The sequence below is a fragment of the Ranitomeya variabilis genome, chromosome 7 (assembly GCF_051348905.1).
Source record: "Ranitomeya variabilis isolate aRanVar5 chromosome 7, aRanVar5.hap1, whole genome shotgun sequence".
Lineage (NCBI taxonomy): Eukaryota > Metazoa > Chordata > Amphibia > Anura > Dendrobatidae > Ranitomeya > Ranitomeya variabilis.
This window is the reverse complement of record NC_135238.1, coordinates 142509519-142535187: the sequence shown is the minus strand read 5'-3', so window position 1 is coordinate 142535187 and position 25669 is coordinate 142509519. Positions and strand designations below refer to the sequence as shown.

The 25669-nt window shown below is 44.7% G+C and overlaps 3 long non-coding RNA genes across 3 annotated transcripts; 1 reads left to right on the top strand and 2 right to left on the bottom strand.

Annotated features, from left to right (window-relative positions):
• Positions 1-1303: 1303 nt before the first annotated feature.
• On the bottom strand, positions 1304-5298 carry LOC143785630 (uncharacterized). Its single transcript, XR_013218032.1, has 3 exons — positions 5138-5298; positions 2778-2828; positions 1304-1367 (listed from the first exon to the last, which is right to left on the bottom strand). It is a non-coding gene; the product is annotated as an uncharacterized LOC143785630 (long non-coding RNA).
• Positions 5299-6052: 754 nt separating this feature from the next.
• Positions 6053-10296, bottom strand: LOC143785772 (uncharacterized). The gene is made up of 3 exons (XR_013218077.1): positions 10208-10296; positions 7848-7898; positions 6053-6132 (listed from the first exon to the last, which is right to left on the bottom strand). It is a non-coding gene; the product is annotated as an uncharacterized LOC143785772 (long non-coding RNA).
• A 10149-nt stretch (positions 10297-20445) lies between these two features.
• LOC143785629 (uncharacterized) lies at positions 20446-24745 on the top strand. The gene is made up of 3 exons (XR_013218031.1): positions 20446-20606; positions 22916-22966; positions 24682-24745. It is a non-coding gene; the product is annotated as an uncharacterized LOC143785629 (long non-coding RNA).
• The last annotated feature ends 924 nt before the right edge of the window (positions 24746-25669 follow it).

The window sequence follows — 25669 nt, the reverse complement described above, 5'->3', positions numbered from 1 at the left end:
GATTCAGACGTCAGAATAGGTTGTGTTTTTACTGCAGCGATTCTGCTCATGTTATTTCTGATTGCCCTAAGCGTACCAAGGGAATCGCTAGTTCTGTTACCATCAGTACAGTACAACCTAAATTTCTGTTATCTGTGACCCTGATCTGCTCATAATCGTCATTTTCTGTCATGGCATTTGTGGATTCAGGCGCCGCTCTAAACTTAATGGACTTAGAATTTGCCAGACGTTGTGGTTTCCCTTTGCAGCCTTTGCAGAGTCCTATTCCTTTGAGGGGCATTGATGCTACACCGTTGGCTAAAAATAAACCTCAGTTTTGGACACAGCTGACCATGTGCATGGCGCCAGCCCATCAGGAAGATTGTCATTTTCTGGTGTTGCATAATTTGCATGATGCTATTGTGCTGGGTTTCCCATGGTTACAGGTGCATAATCCGGTATTAGTTTGGAAATCTATGTCTGTGACTAGTTGGGGTTGTCAGGGGGTTCATGGTGATGTTCCTTTGATGTCAATTGCCTCCTCCCCCTCTTCTGAAATTCCTGAGTTTTTGTCAGATTTCCAGGATGTATTCGATGAGCCCAAGTCCAGTTCCCTTCCACCGCATAGGGACTGAGATTGTGCTATTGACTTGATTCCAGGCTGTAAGTTCCCTAAGGGCCGACTTTTCAACCTGTCTGTGCCAGAACATACCGCCATGTGGAGCTATGTTAAGGACTCCTTGGAGAAGGGGCATATTCGGCCATCTTCTTCACCATTGGGAGCAGGTTTTTTTTTGTTGCCAAAAAAGATGGCTCCTTGAGACCCTGTATTGATTATCACCTCTTGAATAAGATCACGGTCAAATTCCAATACCCTTTGCCTTTGCTTTCTGATCTGTTTGCTAGGATTAAGGGGGCTAGTTGGTTTACTAAGATTGACCTTCGAGGAGCATATAATCTTGTTCGTATTAAGCAGGGTGACAAATGGAAAACTGCGTTTAATACGCCCGAAGGCCATTTTGAATACCTTGTGATGCCATTCGGACTCTCTAATGCTCCATCTGTGTTTCAGTCCTTTATGCATGATATATTTCGGAATTATCTTGATAAATTCATGATTGTATATTTGGATGATATTTTGATTTTTTCAGATGATTGGGAGTCTCATGTGAAACAAGAAAAAAAGCGATGGTTAGCACTCAACAAAAGTGGAGATGACGGTGCTAGTGAAGGGAACCAATTGCTCCAAAGTCACTGAGTTATAGAGATCACTGCACACGTACAAGAAAAATTTATGTTTGCAGGTGAAAGTTTATTTCTAGTGGTTGTGAAATCAAGCGACTGGTCAATAACGTTTCGGCTAATACATAGCCTTGGTCACAACGTCGCTGCAAAAAACATAAAGATACAGCTATTTACAATCTAATATTTACAATAACAAATAAAATCATATAATACACATCATATGCATGGTTACTTGGTGCAATTCATGTACAGAGATATGGCTCTGTAGGACTGTGTAACGAAGTATACTAAAGTTGAAGTCATTTAAAACCGAGGGTTATCTATAGAGCAAGGGAATGAAAGAAGGGGTTCCATGATGGGATGACATAGGTTGACATCGAATAGTATATGACAGCCTGGTATTAGATGTATACTACAATCCAAGAGTGGTAATGGATGCTATCCGAATCTAAAGGTGCATGCAAGAAAGAAGGAGAGGGGAAGCCCACCTAGTATGCAGAATAAAGTCTCAATTCAGGGTTGAACAGGTACTGATGAGGGATTATGTCCTGTGGGAATGAAGAGTCAAGGCAATGGGGTGAATGTGACTGCTAATGTTAGGCTCTGCTGAATAGTGCTATAGATTATTACCATGTAGTTTCCATGGAAACCCCAGTGGTTGAGGCTGAAGGATTGCTCCTTAGGAAAATCCAGTGGATGGCAGTCACGTACCCAAAGCCTGTGGAAAATTATCATAATGAGGACATGTCTTGTAGATGCCATGCTCAAGTAAGGCTTGGATAGCATCTGACCTGTGCAAATATGGAGTCCAGGATTGACAATGCTTTAGAAGGTACTCCAAAGGTTGCGACGCCCCTGCGTATTTAATTATCAGACAAGGTGGCAATATAAGATATATGTTGTGAACAGCTGATATGAGATAGAGGCGCACTGGGATGGAGTCCATTCTCAGTAAGAGAGGTGCCGGTGACATCTGCGCGTGCGCACATCCGGTTTGCAGAGCCGGAGTGTACGAGAAGTATTAGAAGACATGGCGCATGCGTGTGTAAGGGCAGGAGGCTGAGCGGGACCATATCATGTTATATTAATGCGGGGGTGCCATGTACGGATGTTGCACAGGTTGGAAAGATAGGTGTCTTTATGTGGTGGCAACGAGTCCTACAGTGAAGCCTGTATAGTATTTAGATAAGTCATGTTCCATCCGGAACATGGTGAATGATACAATACGTACGTAGGTAGGTAAACGAGATGGTTAAATGGAACCAAACCCAGCTGAATGGCATGACACAGATTGGTGTAGTTAAACATTTACAACGGTAACTGAATCATCATTATAATATAATAGAAACCTATGAGTACCACTTTTTCTGGGGAGGCAAGCTGGAAGAATACAATAACTGTAAATGTGGTACATAGTGGTATAAAATAAACTGAGTAGGAGTCCAAACCATAGGAGCAAAAGGAAACTTAGAAGGGAATAAGCATAACTGAAGGAAACTTAGAAAAACTGAAGGAAACTTAGAAAAATTCTGCACTAAGGTGGGGAATCTTACCAACTCCACAAAGAGGATTGCTGAGTGGTTGCGTGCAACTATTCAGTGGGTCTATGGAAGAAAAAGGTATCATGTTAGCCAGTCAATTTCACGATTAAGTCCGTTAGGGCTGAGTGTGTCCAACGTATAAATCCAGTATGTTTCGCGTTGTCTCAACATCTGGATGTGGTTACCACCCCGTCTTGGTCTGTGTACTTTTTCTAACACCTGGAAACGGAGTTGCGATATGTTGTGCCTGGCCTCTTTAAAGTGTGCTGGTAGTGGTAACCAGGTTTTTCCACATCTAATTGTAGATTTGTGGCTTATGATCCTATCTCTGATGGTTTGAATTGTTTCGCCTACATACAGTAAGCCACACGGGCATTTAATGATATATACCACATAGTTTGACTCACACGTATGGTAATCCCTGATTGGATACGATTTACCCGTCCGGGGATGGACCACCTCACTCCCTTTGATGATGTTTGAACAACATGTGCAGCTCAGGCATGGGAATGTGCCCCTTCTGGTTTGTCCACTAAGTGTGCGGGTCATGGTTTGTTTAGAGGAGCCTAAGTCGGCCCTGACCAGTTTGTCCTTTAAATTGGGTGGTCTACGTAAGCACATCAGGGGGGGATTTTTGAAAATCGCTATTTTGGGGTATGCCCTAGCAAGAAGTGGCCACTGTTTGTGGATCAAGTTGTGGACTCTCTGCATGGATGGATGGTGCCCATGGACGAAAGGAAGCCTAGACGGTTTGGGAACCGGGGTCAAAGGGGAGTTGGTTACCGATAGAGCTTTGGTCATCTCTGTAGTGAGAAGTGTGCCCGGATAATTCCTGTCCTCAAATTTTTTGGACATCTCATGTAGTCTGGATTGTCTGATGGTGGGGTCAGATACTATTCTGGAGACCCTTTTGAACTGAGATCGAGGGAGACTGTTTCTGGTGGATTTTGGGTGGCAGCTGTTATATAATAAAAGATTATTTCGGTCCGTGGGTTTAGTATAGATGTCAGTGGTGAGGGTGCCACTGGCATCTTTGCAAACTTTGGTGTCTAGGAACGTGATTGCCTCCATATCATGAGAGATAGAGAATTTGAGTTCCGGTCGGACTTCATTAATGGTGTTGTAAAATGCTGTTAGGGAACTATGGTCCCCCAGCCATATGCAAAAAATATCGTCTATGTAACGATACCATTGACGGGCGAACTGTTGGAATAATGTGTTGGTATAGATGAAGTCCTTTTCGAACCGGTCCATATACAGGTTAGCATAGGCGGGCGCCATGTTGGAGCCCATGGCGGTGCCGCATGTTTGAACGTAGAAGTCGTCACCAAAGAGAAAGTAGTTTTCCCTGAGGACCAAATTGAGTAATTCAAGACAGAGTTCTTGTGAACGTGTGTCCATTCCTGCTTCAGATAATGTAAGGGAAACCGCCTCTATGCCTGTGTTGTGTTTGATAGAGGTATATAGACTGTTGACATCGAAAGTGCATAAAATGCTGTCAATCGGGACAGAGTTGATGTCCTGAATCTTTTTAAGAAAGTCACTCGTGTCGAGGATGAAGGATTTGGTTTTGTGGGTATGCGGCGTGAGTATTTTCTCCAAGTAGATGGATATGGGATTAAGAATTGAGTCAGTGGATGCCACAATAGGGCGTCCAGGAGGATTTTGTAAATTTTTATGAATTTTTGGGAGAATGTAAATTACTGGTGTTATCGGATGGTTATTGATCAGGAATGTTTTAGTTTTAGCGTCAATAGTATGTGAGTGTTTCGTTAGGATACTGTCAATCTTTCGTCGAATGTTGTAAACTGGGTCTGATTGGATTTTTTTATATGTGGTGGTATCTGCTAGTTGTTTCTCGATCTCAGCTGTGTAGTTGCTTTTGTTCATCACTACCGTGGCCCCACCCTTATCTGCCGGTTTGATAACAATATGTTTGTTTTCCTTGAGTGCAGTCAGTGCTTGTTTTTCAAGGGGTGTCAGGTTATGTCGAATTGGAAGAAAACCTAGGCGTTGGTCACGGATTGTTTCCTTAATGTCTCTGTCTAAGAGAGTTATGAAGGTCTCGACCGCGTGGTTGGTTTTAGGGGGCATGAACTTGCTGGGGTTCCTAAGCCCCAATGAGTCTAACGTCATAGGTGGCCCCCTGTCTCTGTCTGGTACTGCGCCTAGTGTATTCCCAGTGGAGTGAGGACTATCCTCAAAATGTATTTTGAGACGTATACTGCGGTAAAAACTCTGTAAGTCCTTTTCTAACTGAAAAGAATCCCATCTAGGAGTTGGGCAGAAGGATAGACCCTTATTAAGCACCCTTAGCTCAAGGGGGGAGAGAGAATAGTCGGAGATATTTACTACCAGGTTTGGACCCCTACCTGTGACCGGAGAGTCATCTGGCGTTCTCGATCCTTTCCTTCTCGACCTCCTGGTGCGCGACCGCTTTGGCCTAAAAAAGCCGCTTTTGCTGTAGTTCCACCGACGTCGCTTCCGGACCCAGGAGAGGATCCCCCGGCCGGTGAGGAGTCCCCGGAGGCTGTAAATCTCTGTGCTGGGCGACGCGATCTCCGAAAGGTTTGCCTGTTGGTAGTTTCGTCCCATCGATAGACTTTGTTGTTTAGATAATCCTCGGTGTCTCTTTGGAATTTCGTTCTTTTCCTCTCTTCCAAGTTTTTTTGATGTGATGCTAAGATAGAGTCCACTTTGTTCTTTAAGGTATTAAACTCCGAACTGGACAGAGTAGAGGTCAGCTGCGTCTCGATGGTTGCGACTTTTTCTTCCGTTTCCTTTATAGCCCCCTGTAAGAATTCAACAGTCAGTAAAATAATATCAAAGGAACACTTGTTGAGTATTTTTTGAAATGTAGTGCAGTATCGGTCGTTGTCAGAGAATAGAGTTGGTCGGAGGTTACACCGTAGGCCTCGTGGTATCTTCCCCTGCCGATGGTACTCCCCAAGGGTGGCACAGTGCAGATCGTAGGCTATGAGTCTCTTTTTCTCCTTCTCCCAATCTCTTGTCTTTATATCCCTATTCGGTATATGTAGGAAATCTGCTTTTGTTTTTATTCTGGACAGGATTGTTGATCCTGTAGCATCATCGTACACGTGTGTCTCAGATGACATGTGTTCAGTTGGTGCTTATAACCAAAAATTACGTAATCCAGAAAAAAAGCGATGGTTAGCACTCAACAAAAGTGGAGATGACGGTGCTAGTGAAGGGAACCAATTGCTCCAAAGTCACTGAGTTATAGAGATCACTGCACACGTACAAGAAAAATTTATGTTTGCAGGTGAAAGTTTATTTCTAGTGGTTGTGAAATCAAGCGACTGGTCAATAACGTTTCGGCTAATACATAGCCTTGGTCACAACGTCGCTGCAAAAAACATAAAGATACAGCTATTTACAATCTAATATTTACAATAACAAATAAAATCATATAATACACATCATATGCATGGTTACTTGGTGCAATTCATGTACAGAGATATGGCTCTGTAGGACTGTGTAACGAAGTATACTAAAGTTGAAGTCATTTAAAACCGAGGGTTATCTATAGAGCAAGGGAATGAAAGAAGGGGTTCCATGATGGGATGACATAGGTTGACATCGAATAGTATATGACAGCCTGGTATTAGATGTATACTACAATCCAAGAGTGGTAATGGATGCTATCCGAATCTAAAGGTGCATGCAAGAAAGAAGGAGAGGGGAAGCCCACCTAGTATGCAGAATAAAGTCTCAATTCAGGGTTGAACAGGTACTGATGAGGGATTATGTCCTGTGGGAATGAAGAGTCAAGGCAATGGGGTGAATGTGACTGCTAATGTTAGGCTCTGCTGAATAGTGCTATAGATTATTACCATGTAGTTTCCATGGAAACCCCAGTGGTTGAGGCTGAAGGATTGCTCCTTAGGAAAATCCAGTGGATGGCAGTCACGTACCCAAAGCCTGTGGAAAATTATCATAATGAGGACATGTCTTGTAGATGCCATGCTCAAGTAAGGCTTGGATAGCATCTGACCTGTGCAAATATGGAGTCCAGGATTGACAATGCTTTAGAAGGTACTCCAAAGGTTGCGACGCCCCTGCGTATTTAATTATCAGACAAGGTGGCAATATAAGATATATGTTGTGAACAGCTGATATGAGATAGATAGAATCTAAGAATACTCATCTGTTGAAGACGATATGTGTCCACGAGAGGCCTGTCAGTATGTTACTGACATAGTGAAAGAGCCCTCTGGGGTCTGCTCAGCGTCTGGCGGTGATGTGTAGAGATCCTGACACAGTCCGTGTCTAGGTATGTACTGGCGCTGGCGTCTGGGCTCCCCAATAGGTCCGGTGCTGACACTCCTGTGTCCTAGCGGTATGGACCATGTGGTGCTGTCTCCATGGTCGGCGCTTAGTTATAAAGCGCCAGAGGGACATGGGACCGGAAGTGTTAGTGAACGCCGGCGCCTGCGCACTGGGATGGAGTCCATTCTCAGTAAGAGAGGTGCCGGTGACATCTGCGCGTGCGCACATCCGGTTTGCAGAGCCGGAGTGTACGAGAAGTATTAGAAGACATGGCGCATGCGTGTGTAAGGGCAGGAGGCTGAGCGGGACCATATCATGTTATATTAATGCGGGGGTGCCATGTACGGATGTTGCACAGGTTGGAAAGATAGGTGTCTTTATGTGGTGGCAACGAGTCCTACAGTGAAGCCTGTATAGTATTTAGATAAGTCATGTTCCATCCGGAACATGGTGAATGATACAATACGTACGTAGGTAGGTAAACGAGATGGTTAAATGGAACCAAACCCAGCTGAATGGCATGACACAGATTGGTGTAGTTAAACATTTACAACGGTAACTGAATCATCATTATAATATAATAGAAACCTATGAGTACCACTTTTTCTGGGGAGGCAAGCTGGAAGAATACAATAACTGTAAATGTGGTACATAGTGGTATAAAATAAACTGAGTAGGAGTCCAAACCATAGGAGCAAAAGGAAACTTAGAAGGGAATAAGCATAACTGAAGGAAACTTAGAAAAACTGAAGGAAACTTAGAAAAATTCTGCACTAAGGTGGGGAATCTTACCAACTCCACAAAGAGGATTGCTGAGTGGTTGCGTGCAACTATTCAGTGGGTCTATGGAAGAAAAAGGTATCATGTTAGCCAGTCAATTTCACGATTAAGTCCGTTAGGGCTGAGTGTGTCCAACGTATAAATCCAGTATGTTTCGCGTTGTCTCAACATCTGGATGTGGTTACCACCCCGTCTTGGTCTGTGTACTTTTTCTAACACCTGGAAACGGAGTTGCGATATGTTGTGCCTGGCCTCTTTAAAGTGTGCTGGTAGTGGTAACCAGGTTTTTCCACATCTAATTGTAGATTTGTGGCTTATGATCCTATCTCTGATGGTTTGAATTGTTTCGCCTACATACAGTAAGCCACACGGGCATTTAATGATATATACCACATAGTTTGACTCACACGTATGGTAATCCCTGATTGGATACGATTTACCCGTCCGGGGATGGACCACCTCACTCCCTTTGATGATGTTTGAACAACATGTGCAGCTCAGGCATGGGAATGTGCCCCTTCTGGTTTGTCCACTAAGTGTGCGGGTCATGGTTTGTTTAGAGGAGCCTAAGTCGGCCCTGACCAGTTTGTCCTTTAAATTGGGTGGTCTACGTAAGCACATCAGGGGGGGATTTTTGAAAATCGCTATTTTGGGGTATGCCCTAGCAAGAAGTGGCCACTGTTTGTGGATCAAGTTGTGGACTCTCTGCATGGATGGATGGTGCCCATGGACGAAAGGAAGCCTAGACGGTTTGGGAACCGGGGTCAAAGGGGAGTTGGTTACCGATAGAGCTTTGGTCATCTCTGTAGTGAGAAGTGTGCCCAGATAATTCCTGTCCTCAAATTTTTTGGACATCTCATGTAGTCTGGATTGTCTGATGGTGGGGTCAGATACTATTCTGGAGACCCTTTTGAACTGAGATCGAGGGAGACTGTTTCTGGTGGATTTTGGGTGGCAGCTGTTATATAATAAAAGATTATTTCGGTCCGTGGGTTTAGTATAGATGTCAGTGGTGAGGGTGCCACTGGCATCTTTGCAAACTTTGGTGTCTAGGAACGTGATTGCCTCCATATCATGAGAGATAGAGAATTTGAGTTCCGGTCGGACTTCATTAATGGTGTTGTAAAATGCTGTTAGGGAACTATGGTCCCCCAGCCATATGCAAAAAATATCGTCTATGTAACGATACCATTGACGGGCGAACTGTTGGAATAATGTGTTGGTATAGATGAAGTCCTTTTCGAACCGGTCCATATACAGGTTAGCATAGGCGGGCGCCATGTTGGAGCCCATGGCGGTGCCGCATGTTTGAACGTAGAAGTCGTCACCAAAGAGAAAGTAGTTTTCCCTGAGGACCAAATTGAGTAATTCAAGACAGAGTTCTTGTGAACGTGTGTCCATTCCTGCTTCAGATAATGTAAGGGAAACCGCCTCTATGCCTGTGTTGTGTTTGATAGAGGTATATAGACTGTTGACATCGAAAGTGCATAAAATGCTGTCAATCGGGACAGAGTTGATGTCCTGAATCTTTTTAAGAAAGTCACTCGTGTCGAGGATGAAGGATTTGGTTTTGTGGGTATGCGGCGTGAGTATTTTCTCCAAGTAGATGGATATGGGATTAAGAATTGAGTCAGTGGATGCCACAATAGGGCGTCCAGGAGGATTTTGTAAATTTTTATGAATTTTTGGGAGAATGTAAATTACTGGTGTTATCGGATGGTTATTGATCAGGAATGTTTTAGTTTTAGCGTCAATAGTATGTGAGTGTTTCGTTAGGATACTGTCAATCTTTCGTCGAATGTTGTAAACTGGGTCTGATTGGATTTTTTTATATGTGGTGGTATCTGCTAGTTGTTTCTCGATCTCAGCTGTGTAGTTGCTTTTGTTCATCACTACCGTGGCCCCACCCTTATCTGCCGGTTTGATAACAATATGTTTGTTTTCCTTGAGTGCAGTCAGTGCTTGTTTTTCAAGGGGTGTCAGGTTATGTCGAATTGGAAGAAAACCTAGGCGTTGGTCACGGATTGTTTCCTTAATGTCTCTGTCTAAGAGAGTTATGAAGGTCTCGACCGCGTGGTTGGTTTTAGGGGGCATGAACTTGCTGGGGTTCCTAAGCCCCAATGAGTCTAACGTCATAGGTGGCCCCCTGTCTCTGTCTGGTACTGCGCCTAGTGTATTCCCAGTGGAGTGAGGACTATCCTCAAAATGTATTTTGAGACGTATACTGCGGTAAAAACTCTGTAAGTCCTTTTCTAACTGAAAAGAATCCCATCTAGGAGTTGGGCAGAAGGATAGACCCTTATTAAGCACCCTTAGCTCAAGGGGGGAGAGAGAATAGTCGGAGATATTTACTACCAGGTTTGGACCCCTACCTGTGACCGGAGAGTCATCTGGCGTTCTCGATCCTTTCCTTCTCGACCTCCTGGTGCGCGACCGCTTTGGCCTAAAAAAGCCGCTTTTGCTGGGCTTAGGAACCCCAGCAAGTTCATGCCCCCTAAAACCAACCACGCGGTCGAACAAAAGCAACTACACAGCTGAGATCGAGAAACAACTAGCAGATACCACCACATATAAAAAAATCCAATCAGACCCAGTTTACAACATTCGACGAAAGATTGACAGTATCCTAACGAAACACTCACATACTATTGACGCTAAAACTAAAACATTCCTGATCAATAACCATCCGATAACACCAGTAATTTACATTCTCCCAAAAATTCATAAAAATTTACAAAATCCTCCTGGACGCCCTATTGTGGCATCCACTGACTCAATTCTTAATCCCATATCCATCTACTTGGAGAAAATACTCACGCCGCATACCCACAAAACCAAATCCTTCATCCTCGACACGAGTGACTTTCTTAAAAAGATTCAGGACATCAACTCTGTCCCGATTGACAGCATTTTATGCACTTTCGATGTCAACAGTCTATATACCTCTATCAAACACAACACAGGCATAGAGGCGGTTTCCCTTACATTATCTGAAGCAGGAATGGACACACGTTCACAAGAACTCTGTCTTGAATTACTCAATTTGGTCCTCAGGGAAAACTACTTTCTCTTTGGTGACGACTTCTACGTTCAAACATGCGGCACCGCCATGGGCTCCAACATGGCGCCCGCCTATGCTAACCTGTATATGGACCGGTTCGAAAAGGACTTCATCTATACCAACACATTATTCCAACAGTTCGCCCGTCAATGGTATCGTTACATAGACGATATTTTTTGCATATGGCTGGGGGACCATAGTTCCCTAACAGCATTTTACAACACCATTAATGAAGTCCGACCGGAACTCAAATTCTCTATCTCTCATGATATGGAGGCAATCACGTTCCTAGACACCAAAGTTTGCAAAGATGCCAGTGGCACCCTCACCACTGACATCTATACTAAACCCACGGACCGAAATAATCTTTTATTATATAACAGCTGCCACCCAAAATCCACCAGAAACAGTCTCCCTCGATCTCAGTTCAAAAGGGTCTCCAGAATAGTATCTGACCCCACCATCAGACAATCCAGACTACATGAGATGTCCAAAAAATTTGAGGACAGGAATTATCCGGGCACACTTCTCACTACAGAGATGACCAAAGCTCTATCGGTAACCAACTCCCCTTTGACCCCGGTTCCCAAACCGTCTAGGCTTCCTTTCGTCCATGGGCACCATCCATCCATGCAGAGAGTCCACAACTTGATCCACAAACAGTGGCCACTTCTTGCTAGGGCATACCCCAAAATAGCGATTTTCAAAAATCCCCCCCTGATGTGCTTACGTAGACCACCCAATTTAAAGGACAAACTGGTCAGGGCCGACTTAGGCTCCTCTAAACAAACCATGACCCGCACACTTAGTGGACAAACCAGAAGGGGCACATTCCCATGCCTGAGCTGCACATGTTGTTCAAACATCATCAAAGGGAGTGAGGTGGTCCATCCCCGGACGGGTAAATCGTATCCAATCAGGGATTACCATACGTGTGAGTCAAACTATGTGGTATATATCATTAAATGCCCGTGTGGCTTACTGTATGTAGGCGAAACAATTCAAACCATCAGAGATAGGATCATAAGCCACAAATCTACAATTAGATGTGGAAAAACCTGGTTACCACTACCAGCACACTTTAAAGAGGCCAGGCACAACATATCGCAACTCCGTTTCCAGGTGTTAGAAAAAGTACACAGACCAAGACGGGGTGGTAACCACATCCAGATGTTGAGACAACGCGAAACATACTGGATTTATACGTTGGACACACTCAGCCCTAACGGACTTAATCGTGAAATTGACTGGCTAACATGATACCTTTTTCTTCCATAGACCCACTGAATAGTTGCACGCAACCACTCAGCAATCCTCTTTGTGGAGTTGGTAAGATTCCCCACCTTAGTGCAGAATTTTTCTAAGTTTCCTTCAGTTTTTCTAAGTTTCCTTCAGTTATGCTTATTCCCTTCTAAGTTTCCTTTTGCTCCTATGGTTTGGACTCCTACTCAGTTTATTTTATACCACTATGTACCACATTTACAGTTATTGTATTCTTCCAGCTTGCCTCCCCAGAAAAAGTGGTACTCATAGGTTTCTATTATATTATAATGATGATTCAGTTACCGTTGTAAATGTTTAACTACACCAATCTGTGTCATGCCATTCAGCTGGGTTTGGTTCCATTTAACCATCTCGTTTACCTACCTACGTACGTATTGTATCATTCACCATGTTCCGGATGGAACATGACTTATCTAAATACTATACAGGCTTCACTGTAGGACTCGTTGCCACCACATAAAGACACCTATCTTTCCAACCTGTGCAACATCCGTACATGGCACCCCCGCATTAATATAACATGATATGGTCCCGCTCAGCCTCCTGCCCTTACACACGCATGCGCCATGTCTTCTAATACTTCTCGTACACTCCGGCTCTGCAAACCGGATGTGCGCACGCGCAGATGTCACCGGCACCTCTCTTACTGAGAATGGACTCCATCCCAGTGCGCAGGCGCCGGCGTTCACTAACACTTCCGGTCCCATGTCCCTCTGGCGCTTTATAACTAAGCGCCGACCATGGAGACAGCACCACATGGTCCATACCGCTAGGACACAGGAGTGTCAGCACCGGACCTATTGGGGAGCCCAGACGCCAGCGCCAGTACATACCTAGACACGGACTGTGTCAGGATCTCTACACATCACCGCCAGACGCTGAGCAGACCCCAGAGGGCTCTTTCACTATGTCAGTAACATACTGACAGGCCTCTCGTGGACACATATCGTCTTCAACAGATGAGTATTCTTAGATTCTATCTATCTCATATCAGCTGTTCACAACATATATCTTATATTGCCACCTTGTCTGATAATTAAATACGCAGGGGCGTCGCAACCTTTGGAGTACCTTCTAAAGCATTGTCAATCCTGGACTCCATATTTGCACAGGTCAGATGCTATCCAAGCCTTACTTGAGCATGGCATCTACAAGACATGTCCTCATTATGATAATTTTCCACAGGCTTTGGGTACGTGACTGCCATCCACTGGATTTTCCTAAGGAGCAATCCTTCAGCCTCAACCACTGGGGTTTCCATGGAAACTACATGGTAATAATCTATAGCACTATTCAGCAGAGCCTAACATTAGCAGTCACATTCACCCCATTGCCTTGACTCTTCATTCCCACAGGACATAATCCCTCATCAGTACCTGTTCAACCCTGAATTGAGACTTTATTCTGCATACTAGGTGGGCTTCCCCTCTCCTTCTTTCTTGCATGCACCTTTAGATTCGGATAGCATCCATTACCACTCTTGGATTGTAGTATACATCTAATACCAGGCTGTCATATACTATTCGATGTCAACCTATGTCATCCCATCATGGAACCCCTTCTTTCATTCCCTTGCTCTATAGATAACTGTCATGATCTCTGCGGGCAGAGATCATAGCAAGCCTATAGAGGGACAAGCTCTCGGAAGATGGAACTATACTGACCATGAACTAAGCCTGCCGCGCAACTAGAAATAGCCAGGTAGCATTTCCTATTTATTGCTAGATGCCCAGCTCTGGCCTAAGACCTAAATAGCTAGCAGAGGGAAATATAAGACCTGGCTCACCTCTAGAGAAATATTCCAAAGAAGACAGTAGCCCCCCACATATAATGACGGTGAGTTCAGATGAAACAACAAACGCAGCAGGAAAATAGTCTTAGCAAATTTGAGGTCCGCTTACTAGATAGCAGAAGACAGATAGTATACTTTCATGGTCAGCAGAAAAACACTAACAAAACACCATCCAGAGATTACCTTAAACTCTGGCATTAACTCATAACGCCAGAGTAGCAATCCCTGATCAACGAGAGCTTTCCAGACACAGTAACAAAACTTCAGCTGTGAACTGGAACAAATAGGCAAAATGAAACATGGACAAAAGTCCAACTTATCTAGTAGTTGTCAGAAGCAGGAACAAGCACTGAGAGGCATCAGATAACATTGTTGACCGGCAAGAAACCACCAGAGAAATGAGCTTAAATAGCGACACCCACTACTGATGGAACCAGGTGAAACAGGAAAGAGGATGACAAGTCCAATTCCACAAGCGGCCACCGGGGGAGCCCAGAATCCAAATTCACAACAGTACCCCCCCCTCAAGGAGGGGGCACCGAACCCTCACCAGATCCACCAGGGCGACCAGGATGAGCCCTATGGAAGGCACGAACAAGATCAGAAGCATGAACATCAGATGCATTGACCCAAGAATTATCCTCCTGGCCGTAACCCTTCCAGTTGACCAGATACTGGAGTCTCCGTCTGGAAACACGAGAGTCCAAAATTTTCTCCACAACGTACTCCAACTCACCCTCAACCAACACCGGAGCAGGAGGCTCAACTGAAGGTACAACAGGTACCTCATACCTGCGCAATAACGACCGATGAAAAACGTTATGAATGGAAAAGGACGCAGGGAGGTCCAAACGGAAAGAAACAGGATTAAGAATCTCCAATATTCTATAAGGGCCGATGAACCGAGGTTTAAACTTAGGAGAAGAGACCCTCATAGGGACAAAACGAGAAGACAACCACACCAAATCTCCAACACAAAGCCGAGAACCAACACGACGATGACGGTTGGCAAAACGCTGAGTCTTCTCCTGGGACAACTTCAAATTGTCCATAACCTGCCCCCAGATGTGATGCAATCTCTCCACCACCGCATCCACTCCAGGACAATCCGAGGATTCCACCTGACCGGAGGAAAATCGAGGGTGAAACCCCGAATTACAGAAAAACGGGGACACCAAGGTGGAAGAGCTGGCCCGATTATTGAGGGCGAACTCTGCCAATGGCAAAAAAGCAACCCAATCATCCTGGTCAGCAGAGACAAAACACCTCAAATATGTCTCCAGGGTCTGATTAGTCCGCTCGGTCTGGCCATTAGTCTGAGGGTGAAAAGCAGATGAAAAAGACAAATCTATGCCCATCCTAGCACAGAATGCCCGCCAAAATCTAGACACAAATTGGGTACCTCTGTCAGAAACAATATTCTCAGGAATACCGTGCAATCGGACAACATTCTGAAAAAACAGAGGAACCAACTCAGAAGAAGAAGGCAACTTGGGCAGAGGAACCAAATGGACCATTTTAGAGAAACGGTCACAGACCACCCAGATGACAGACATCTTCTGGGAAACAGGCAGATCTGAAATAAAATCCATCGAGATGTGTGTCCAAGGCCTCTTCGGAATAGGCAAGGGCAACAGCAGTCCGCTAGCCCGAGAACTACAAGACTTGGCCCGAGCACAAATGTCACATGACTGCACAAAGACTCGCACATCTCGTGACAGGGAAGGCCACCAGAAGGATCTTGCCACCAAATCCCTGGTACCAAAAATTCCGGGATGACCTGCCAATGCAGAAGAATGTACCTCAGAGATGACTCTACTGGTCCAATCATCCGGAACAAACAGTCTATCAGGCGGACAACGATCCGGTCTATCCGCCTGAAACTCTTGCAAGGACCGCCGCAGATCAGGAGAAACGGCCGACAAAATTACTCCCTCCCTAAGGATACCTGTAGGTTCAGCATTACCAGGAGAGTCCGGGTCAAAACTCCTAGAAAGGGCATCTGCCTTAACATTCTTAGAACCCGGTAGGTATGACACCACAAAATTAAAGCGAGAAAAAAATAAAGACCAGCGCGCCTGTCTAGGATTCAGGCGCCTGGCAGTCTCAAGATAAATCAAATTTTTGTGGTCAGTCAATACCACCACCTGATGCTTAGCCCCCTCTAGCCAATGGCGCCACTCCTCAAACGCCCACTTCATGGCCAAAAGCTCCCTATTCCCAACATCATAATTCCGCTCTGCGGGCGAAAATTTGCGAGAAAAGAAAGCACAAGGCCTAATGACGGAGCAGTCGGAACCTTTCTGCGACAACACTGCCCCAGCTCCGATCTCCGAAGCGTCAACCTCAACCTGAAAAGGCAGATTCACATCAGGCTGACGTAACACAGGGGCAGAGGCAAAACGGTGCTTAAGCTCCTGAAAGGCCTCTACAGCATGAGGGGACCAATTAGCAACATCAGCGCCATGTCTGGTCAAATCAGTCAGTGGTTTAACGACATCCGAAAAACCAGCAATAAATCGGCGGTAAAAGTTGGCAAAGCCCAAAAATCTCTGAAGACCCTTAAGAGAGGAGGGCTGAGTCCAGTCACAAATAGCTTGCACCTTGACGGGATCCATCTCAATGGAAGAGGGAGAAAAAATATACCCCAAAAAGGAAATTTTCTGGACCCCAAAAACGCACTTAGACCCCTTCACACATAAAGAATTAGACCGCAGAACCTGAAAAACTCTCCTGACCTGCTGGACATGAGAGTCCCAGTCATCAGAAAAAATCAGAATATCATCCAGATATATTATCATAAATTTATCCAGAAAATCGCGGAAAATATCATGCATAAAAGACTGGAAAACTGAAGGGGCATTAGAAAGACCAAAAGGCATGACCAAATACTCAAAGTGGCCCTCGGGCGTATTAAATGCGGTCTTCCACTCATCCCCCTGCCTGATCCGCACCAAATTATACGCCCCACGAAGATCAATTTTGGAGAACCACTTGGCACCCTCTATACGAGCAAACAAATCAGTAAGCAATGGCAATGGGTATTGGTACTTAACAGTGATCTTATTCAGAAGCCGATAATCAATACATGGTCTCAAAGAGCCGTCCTTTTTTGAGACAAAGAAAAACCCAGCTCCCAAGGGAGAAGAAGATGGACGAATATGTCCCTTTTCCAAAGACTCCTTTATATATTCCCGCATAGCAGCATGTTCCGGCACAGACAGATTAAACAAACGACCCTTTGGATATTTGCAACCCGGTATCAAATCTATGGCACAATCGCACTCACGGTGCGGAGGTAACGACCCAAGCTTGGGTTCGTCAAAGACGTCTTGATAATCAGAGAGGAACTCAGGGACTTCAGAGGGAATGGACGACGAAATAGAAACCAAAGGTAAGTCCCCATGAATACCCTTACATCCCCAGCTCAACACAGACATTGCTCTCCAGTCCAAGACTGGATTGTGAGACTGCAACCATGGCAATCCCAGTACCAAATCGTCATGTAAATTATACAGCACCAGGAAACGAATAATCTCCTGGTGATCCGGATTGATACGCATGGTTACTTGTGTCCAGTATTGTGGTTTATTATTAGCCAATGGGGTGGAGTCAATCCCCTTCAGAGGAATAAGAGTCTCCAAAGGCTCTAAATCAAAACCACAACGATTGGCAAAGGACCAATCCATAAGACTCAGAGCGGCGCCAGAGTCAACATAGGCGTCCGTGGCAATGGATGACAAAGAGCAAATCAGGGTTACAGACAAAATAAACTTAGACTGAATGGTGCCAATGGAAACAGACTTATCAAGCTTCTTTGTACGCCTAGAGCATGCTGATATAACATGAGTAGAATCCCCACAATAGAAGCACAATCCATTCTTCCGTCTAAAATTCTGTCGCTCGCTCCTGGACAGAATTCTATCACACTGCATACTTTCTGGCGTCTTTTCCATAGACACCGCCAGATGGTGCACCGGTTTGCGCTCCCGCAGACGCCTATCAATCTGAATAGCCATTGTCATGGACTCATTCAGACCTGCAGGCACAGGGAACCCCACCATAACATCCTTAACGGCATCAGAGAGACCTTCTCTGAAAGTTGCCGCCAAGGCGCACTCATTCCACTGAGTAAGCACAGACCATTTACGGAATTTTTGGCAGTAAACCTCAGCTTCGTCTTGCCCCTGAGATAGTGCCATCAAAGTTTTTTCTGCCTGAAGTTCCAAATGAGGTTCCTCATACAGCAAGCCCAAGGCCAGAAAAAACGCATCCACATCGCGCAACGCAGGATCCCCTGCTGGCAATGAGAAGGCCCAATCTTGAGGGTCACCCCTGAGCAAGGAAATCACAATCCTAACCTGCTGAGCAGGGTCTCCAGCTGAACGAGACTTCAGGGACAAATAAAGCTTACAATTATTTCGGAAATTCTGGAAGCTAGCTCTATTCCCTGTGAAGAACTCCGGCAAAGGAATTCTCAGCTCAGATACTGGAGCATGTACCACAAAATCTTGTAAATTTTGTACTTTCGTGATGAGATTATTCAAACCCGCAGTTACACTCTGAAGATCCATTATCGTCAGGTGCACACAGAGCAATACAGAGATTAGGAGGAGAGAGAGAAAAAAGACTGCAGCAAGGCAAACTGGAGGAAAAAAAAAAAAAAAAAAAAAAAATTCCAGCAGACTTCTAATAACTCTCCTTTCTAAACCTGGGTCTTTAACACTTTATTGTCCGGTCAAACTGTCATGATCTCTGCGGGCAGAGATCATAGCAAGCCTATAGAGGGACAAGCTCTCGGAAGATGGAACTATACTGACCATGAACTAAGCCTGCCGCGCAACTAGAAATAGCCAGGTAGCATTTCCTATTTATTGCTAGATGCCCAGCTCTGGCCTAAGACCTAAATAGCTAGCAGAGGGAAATATAAGACCTGGCTCACCTCTAGAGAAATATTCCAAAGAAGACAGTAGCCCCCCACATATAATGACGGTGAGTTCAGATGAAACAACAAACGCAGCAGGAAAATAGTCTTAGCAAATTTGAGGTCCGCTTACTAGATAGCAGAAGACAGATAGTATACTTTCATGGTCAGCAGAAAAACACTAACAAAACACCATCCAGAGATTACCTTAAACTCTGGCATTAACTCATAACGCCAGAGTAGCAATCCCTGATCAACGAGAGCTTTCCAGACACAGTAACAAAACTTCAGCTGTGAACTGGAACAAATAGGCAAAATGAAACATGGACAAAAGTCCAACTTATCTAGTAGTTGTCAGAAGCAGGAACAAGCACTGAGAGGCATCAGATAACATTGTTGACCGGCAAGAAACCACCAGAGAAATGAGCTTAAATAGCGACACCCACTACTGATGGAACCAGGTGAAACAGGAAAGAGGATGACAAGTCCAATTCCACAAGCGGCCACCGGGGGAGCCCAGAATCCAAATTCACAACAGATAACCCTCGGTTTTAAATGACTTCAACTTTAGTATACTTCGTTACACAGTCCTACAGAGCCATATCTCTGTACATGAATTGCACCAAGTAACCATGCATATGATGTGTATTATATGATTTTATTTGTTATTGTAAATATTAGATTGTAAATAGCTGTATCTTTATGTTTTTTGCAGCGACGTTGTGACCAAGGCTATGTATTAGCCGAAACGTTATTGACCAGTCGCTTGATTTCACAACCACTAGAAATAAACTTTCACCTGCAAACATAAATTTTTCTTGTACGTGTGCAGTGATCTCTATAACTCAGTGACTTTGGAGCAATTGGTTCCCTTCACTAGCACCGTCATCTCCACTTTTGTTGAGTGCTAACCATCGCTTTTTTTCTGGATTACGTAATTTTTGGTTATAAGCACCAACTGAACACATGTCATCTGAGACACACGTGTACGATGATGCTACAGGATCAACAATCCTGTCCAGAATAAAAACAAAAGCAGATTTCCTACATATACCGAATAGGGATATAAAGACAAGAGATTGGGAGAAGGAGAAAAAGAGACTCATAGCCTACGATCTGCACTGTGCCACCCTTGGGGAGTACCATCGGCAGGGGAAGATACCACGAGGCCTACGGTGTAACCTCCGACCAACTCTATTCTCTGACAACGACCGATACTGCACTACATTTCAAAAAATACTCAACAAGTGTTCCTTTGATATTATTTTACTGACTGTTGAATTCTTACAGGGGGCTATAAAGGAAACGGAAGAAAAAGTCGCAACCATCGAGACGCAGCTGACCTCTACTCTGTCCAGTTCGGAGTTTAATACCTTAAAGAACAAAGTGGACTCTATCTTAGCATCACATCAAAAAAACTTGGAAGAGAGGAAAAGAACGAAATTCCAAAGAGACACCGAGGATTATCTAAACAACAAAGTCTATCGATGGGACGAAACTACCAACAGGCAAACCTTTCGGAGATCGCGTCGCCCAGCACAGAGATTTACAGCCTCCGGGGACTCCTCACCGGCCGGGGGATCCTCTCCTGGGTCCGGAAGCGACGTCGGTGGAACTACAGCAAAAGCGGCTTTTTTAGGCCAAAGCGGTCGCGCACCAGGAGGTCGAGAAGGAAAGGATCGAGAACGCCAGATGACTCTCCGGTCACAGGTAGGGGTCCAAACCTGGTAGTAAATATCTCCGACTATTCTCTCTCCCCCCTTGAGCTAAGGGTGCTTAATAAGGGTCTATCCTTCTGCCCAACTCCTAGATGGGATTCTTTTCAGTTAGAAAAGGACTTACAGAGTTTTTACCGCAGTATACGTCTCAAAATACATTTTGAGGATAGTCCTCACTCCACTGGGAATACACTAGGCGCAGTACCAGACAGAGACAGGGGGCCACCTATGACGTTAGACTCATTGGGGCTTAGGAACCCCAGCAAGTTCATGCCCCCTAAAACCAACCACGCGGTCGAGACCTTCATAACTCTCTTAGACAGAGACATTAAGGAAACAATCCGTGACCAACGCCTAGGTTTTCTTCCAATTCGACATAACCTGACACCCCTTGAAAAACAAGCACTGACTGCACTCAAGGAAAACAAACATATTGTTATCAAACCGGCAGATAAGGGTGGGGCCACGGTAGTGATGAACAAAAGCAACTACACAGCTGAGATCGAGAAACAACTAGCAGATACCACCACATATAAAAAAATCCAATCAGACCCAGTTTACAACATTCGACGAAAGATTGACAGTATCCTAACGAAACACTCACATACTATTGACGCTAAAACTAAAACATTCCTGATCAATAACCATCCGATAACACCAGTAATTTACATTCTCCCAAAAATTCATAAAAATTTACAAAATCCTCCTGGACGCCCTATTGTGGCATCCACTGACTCAATTCTTAATCCCATATCCATCTACTTGGAGAAAATACTCACGCCGCATACCCACAAAACCAAATCCTTCATCCTCGACACGAGTGACTTTCTTAAAAAGATTCAGGACATCAACTCTGTCCCGATTGACAGCATTTTATGCACTTTCGATGTCAACAGTCTATATACCTCTATCAAACACAACACAGGCATAGAGGCGGTTTCCCTTACATTATCTGAAGCAGGAATGGACACACGTTCACAAGAACTCTGTCTTGAATTACTCAATTTGGTCCTCAGGGAAAACTACTTTCTCTTTGGTGACGACTTCTACGTTCAAACATGCGGCACCGCCATGGGCTCCAACATGGCGCCCGCCTATGCTAACCTGTATATGGACCGGTTCGAAAAGGACTTCATCTATACCAACACATTATTCCAACAGTTCGCCCGTCAATGGTATCGTTACATAGACGATATTTTTTGCATATGGCTGGGGGACCATAGTTCCCTAACAGCATTTTACAACACCATTAATGAAGTCCGACCGGAACTCAAATTCTCTATCTCTCATGATATGGAGGCAATCACGTTCCTAGACACCAAAGTTTGCAAAGATGCCAGTGGCACCCTCACCACTGACATCTATACTAAACCCACGGACCGAAATAATCTTTTATTATATAACAGCTGCCACCCAAAATCCACCAGAAACAGTCTCCCTCGATCTCAGTTCAAAAGGGTCTCCAGAATAGTATCTGACCCCACCATCAGACAATCCAGACTACATGAGATGTCCAAAAAATTTGAGGACAGGAATTATCCGGGCACACTTCTCACTACAGAGATGACCAAAGCTCTATCGGTAACCAACTCCCCTTTGACCCCGGTTCCCAAACCGTCTAGGCTTCCTTTCGTCCATGGGCACCATCCATCCATGCAGAGAGTCCACAACTTGATCCACAAACAGTGGCCACTTCTTGCTAGGGCATACCCCAAAATAGCGATTTTCAAAAATCCCCCCCTGATGTGCTTACGTAGACCACCCAATTTAAAGGACAAACTGGTCAGGGCCGACTTAGGCTCCTCTAAACAAACCATGACCCGCACACTTAGTGGACAAACCAGAAGGGGCACATTCCCATGCCTGAGCTGCACATGTTGTTCAAACATCATCAAAGGGAGTGAGGTGGTCCATCCCCGGACGGGTAAATCGTATCCAATCAGGGATTACCATACGTGTGAGTCAAACTATGTGGTATATATCATTAAATGCCCGTGTGGCTTACTGTATGTAGGCGAAACAATTCAAACCATCAGAGATAGGATCATAAGCCACAAATCTACAATTAGATGTGGAAAAACCTGGTTACCACTACCAGCACACTTTAAAGAGGCCAGGCACAACATATCGCAACTCCGTTTCCAGGTGTTAGAAAAAGTACACAGACCAAGACGGGGTGGTAACCACATCCAGATGTTGAGACAACGCGAAACATACTGGATTTATACGTTGGACACACTCAGCCCTAACGGACTTAATCGTGAAATTGACTGGCTAACATGATACCTTTTTCTTCCATAGACCCACTGAATAGTTGCACGCAACCACTCAGCAATCCTCTTTGTGGAGTTGGTAAGATTCCCCACCTTAGTGCAGAATTTTTCTAAGTTTCCTTCAGTTTTTCTAAGTTTCCTTCAGTTATGCTTATTCCCTTCTAAGTTTCCTTTTGCTCCTATGGTTTGGACTCCTACTCAGTTTATTTTATACCACTATGTACCACATTTACAGTTATTGTATTCTTCCAGCTTGCCTCCCCAGAAAAAGTGGTACTCATAGGTTTCTATTATATTATAATGATGATTCAGTTACCGTTGTAAATGTTTAACTACACCAATCTGTGTCATGCCATTCAGCTGGGTTTGGTTCCATTTAACCATCTCGTTTACCTACCTACGTACATATTGTATCATTCACCATGTTCCGGATGGAACATGACTTATCTAAATACTATACAGGCTTCACTGTAGGACTCGTTGCCACCACATAAAGACACCTATCTTTCCAACCTGTGCAACATCCGTACATGGCACCCCCGCATTAATATAACATGATATGGTCCCGCTCAGCCTCCTGCCCTTACACACGCATGCGCCATGTCTTCTAATACTTCTCGTACACTCCGGCTCTGCAAACCGGATGTGCGCACGCGCAGATGTCACCAGCACCTCTCTTACTGAGAATGGACTCCATCCCAGTGCGCAGGCGCCGGCGTTCACTAACACTTCCGGTCCCATGTCCCTCTGGCGCTTTATAACTAAGCGCCGACCATGGAGACAGCACCACATGGTCCATACCGCTAGGACACAGGAGTGTCAGCACCGGACCTATTGGGGAGCCCAGACGCCAGCGCCAGTACATACCTAGACACGGACTGTGTCAGGATCTCTACACATCACCGCCAGACGCTGAGCAGACCCCAGAGGGCTCTTTCACTATGTCAGTAACATACTGACAGGCCTCTCGTGGACACATATCGTCTTCAACAGATGAGTATTCTTAGATTCTATCTATCTCATATCAGCTGTTCACAACATATATCTTATATTGCCACCTTGTCTGATAATTAAATACGCAGGGGCGTCGCAACCTTTGGAGTACCTTCTAAAGCATTGTCAATCCTGGACTCCATATTTGCACAGGTCAGAGGCTATCCAAGCCTTACTTGAGCATGGCATCTACAAGACAGGTCCTCATTATGATAATTTTCCACAGGCTTTGGGTACGTGACTGCCATCCACTGGATTTTCCTAAGGAGCAATCCTTCAGCCTCAACCACTGGGGTTTCCATGGAAACTACATGGTAATAATCTATAGCACTATTCAGCAGAGCCTAACATTAGCAGTCACATTCACCCCATTGCCTTGACTCTTCATTCCCACAGGACATAATCCCTCATCAGTACCTGTTCAACCCTGAATTGAGACTTTATTCTGCATACTAGGTGGGCTTCCCCTCTCCTTCTTTCTTGCATGCACCTTTAGATTCGGATAGCATCCATTACCACTCTTGGATTGTAGTATACATCTAATACCAGGCTGTCATATACTATTCGATGTCAACCTATGTCATCCCATCATGGAACCCCTTCTTTCATTCCCTTGCTCTATAGATAACCCTCGGTTTTAAATGACTTCAACTTTAGTATACTTCGTTACACAGTCCTACAGAGCCATATCTCTGTACATGAATTGCACCAAGTAACCATGCATATGATGTGTATTATATGATTTTATTTGTTATTGTAAATATTAGATTGTAAATAGCTGTATCTTTATGTTTTTTGCAGCGACGTTGTGACCAAGGCTATGTATTAGCCGAAACGTTATTGACCAGTCGCTTGATTTCACAACCACTAGAAATAAACTTTCACCTGCAAACATAAATTTTTCTTGTACGTGTGCAGTGATCTCTATAACTCATGTGAAACAAGTCAGGATGGTATTTCAGATCCTTCGTGATAATGCCTTGTTTGTGAAGGGGTCTAAGTGCCTCTTTGGAGTACAGAAGATTTCTTTTTTGGGCTTCATTTTTTCTCCCTCATCTATAGAAATGGATCCGGTTAAGGTTCAGGCCATTCATGATTGGGTCCAGCCCACATCCGTGAAGAGCCTTCAGAAATTTTTGGCTTTGCTAATTTTTATCGCCGTTTCATTGCCAACTTCTCCAGTGTGGTTAAACCCCTGACCGATTTGACGAAGAAAGGCGCTGATGTGACGAATTGGTCCTCTGCGGCTGTTTCTGCCTTTCAGGAGCTTAAACGCCAATTTACTTCTGCCCCTGTGTTGCGTCAGCCGGATGTTTCTCTTCCTTTTCAGGTTGAGGTTGACACTTCTGAGATTGGGGCAGGGGCCGTTTTGTCTCAGAGGAATTCTGATGGTTCCTTGATGAAACCGTGTGCCTTCTTTTCTCGAAAGTTTTTGCCTGCGGAACGCAATTATGATGTCGGCAATCGTGAGTTGTTGGCTATGAAGTGGGCATTTGAGGAGTGGCGACATTGGCTTGAGGGGGCCAAGCACCATATTGTGGTCTTGACCGATCATAAGAATCTGATTTATCTCGAGTCTGCCAAACGGCTGAATCCTAGACAGGCCCGATGGTCCCTGTTTTTCTCCCGTTTTGATTTTGTGGTCTCGTATCTTCCGGGTTCTAAGAATGTTAAGGCTGATGCCCTCTCTAGGAGCTTTTTGCCTGATTCTCCTGGGGTCCTTGAGCCGGTCGGTATTCTGAAGGAAGGGGTGATTCTTTCTGCCATCTCCCCTGATTTACGACGGTTC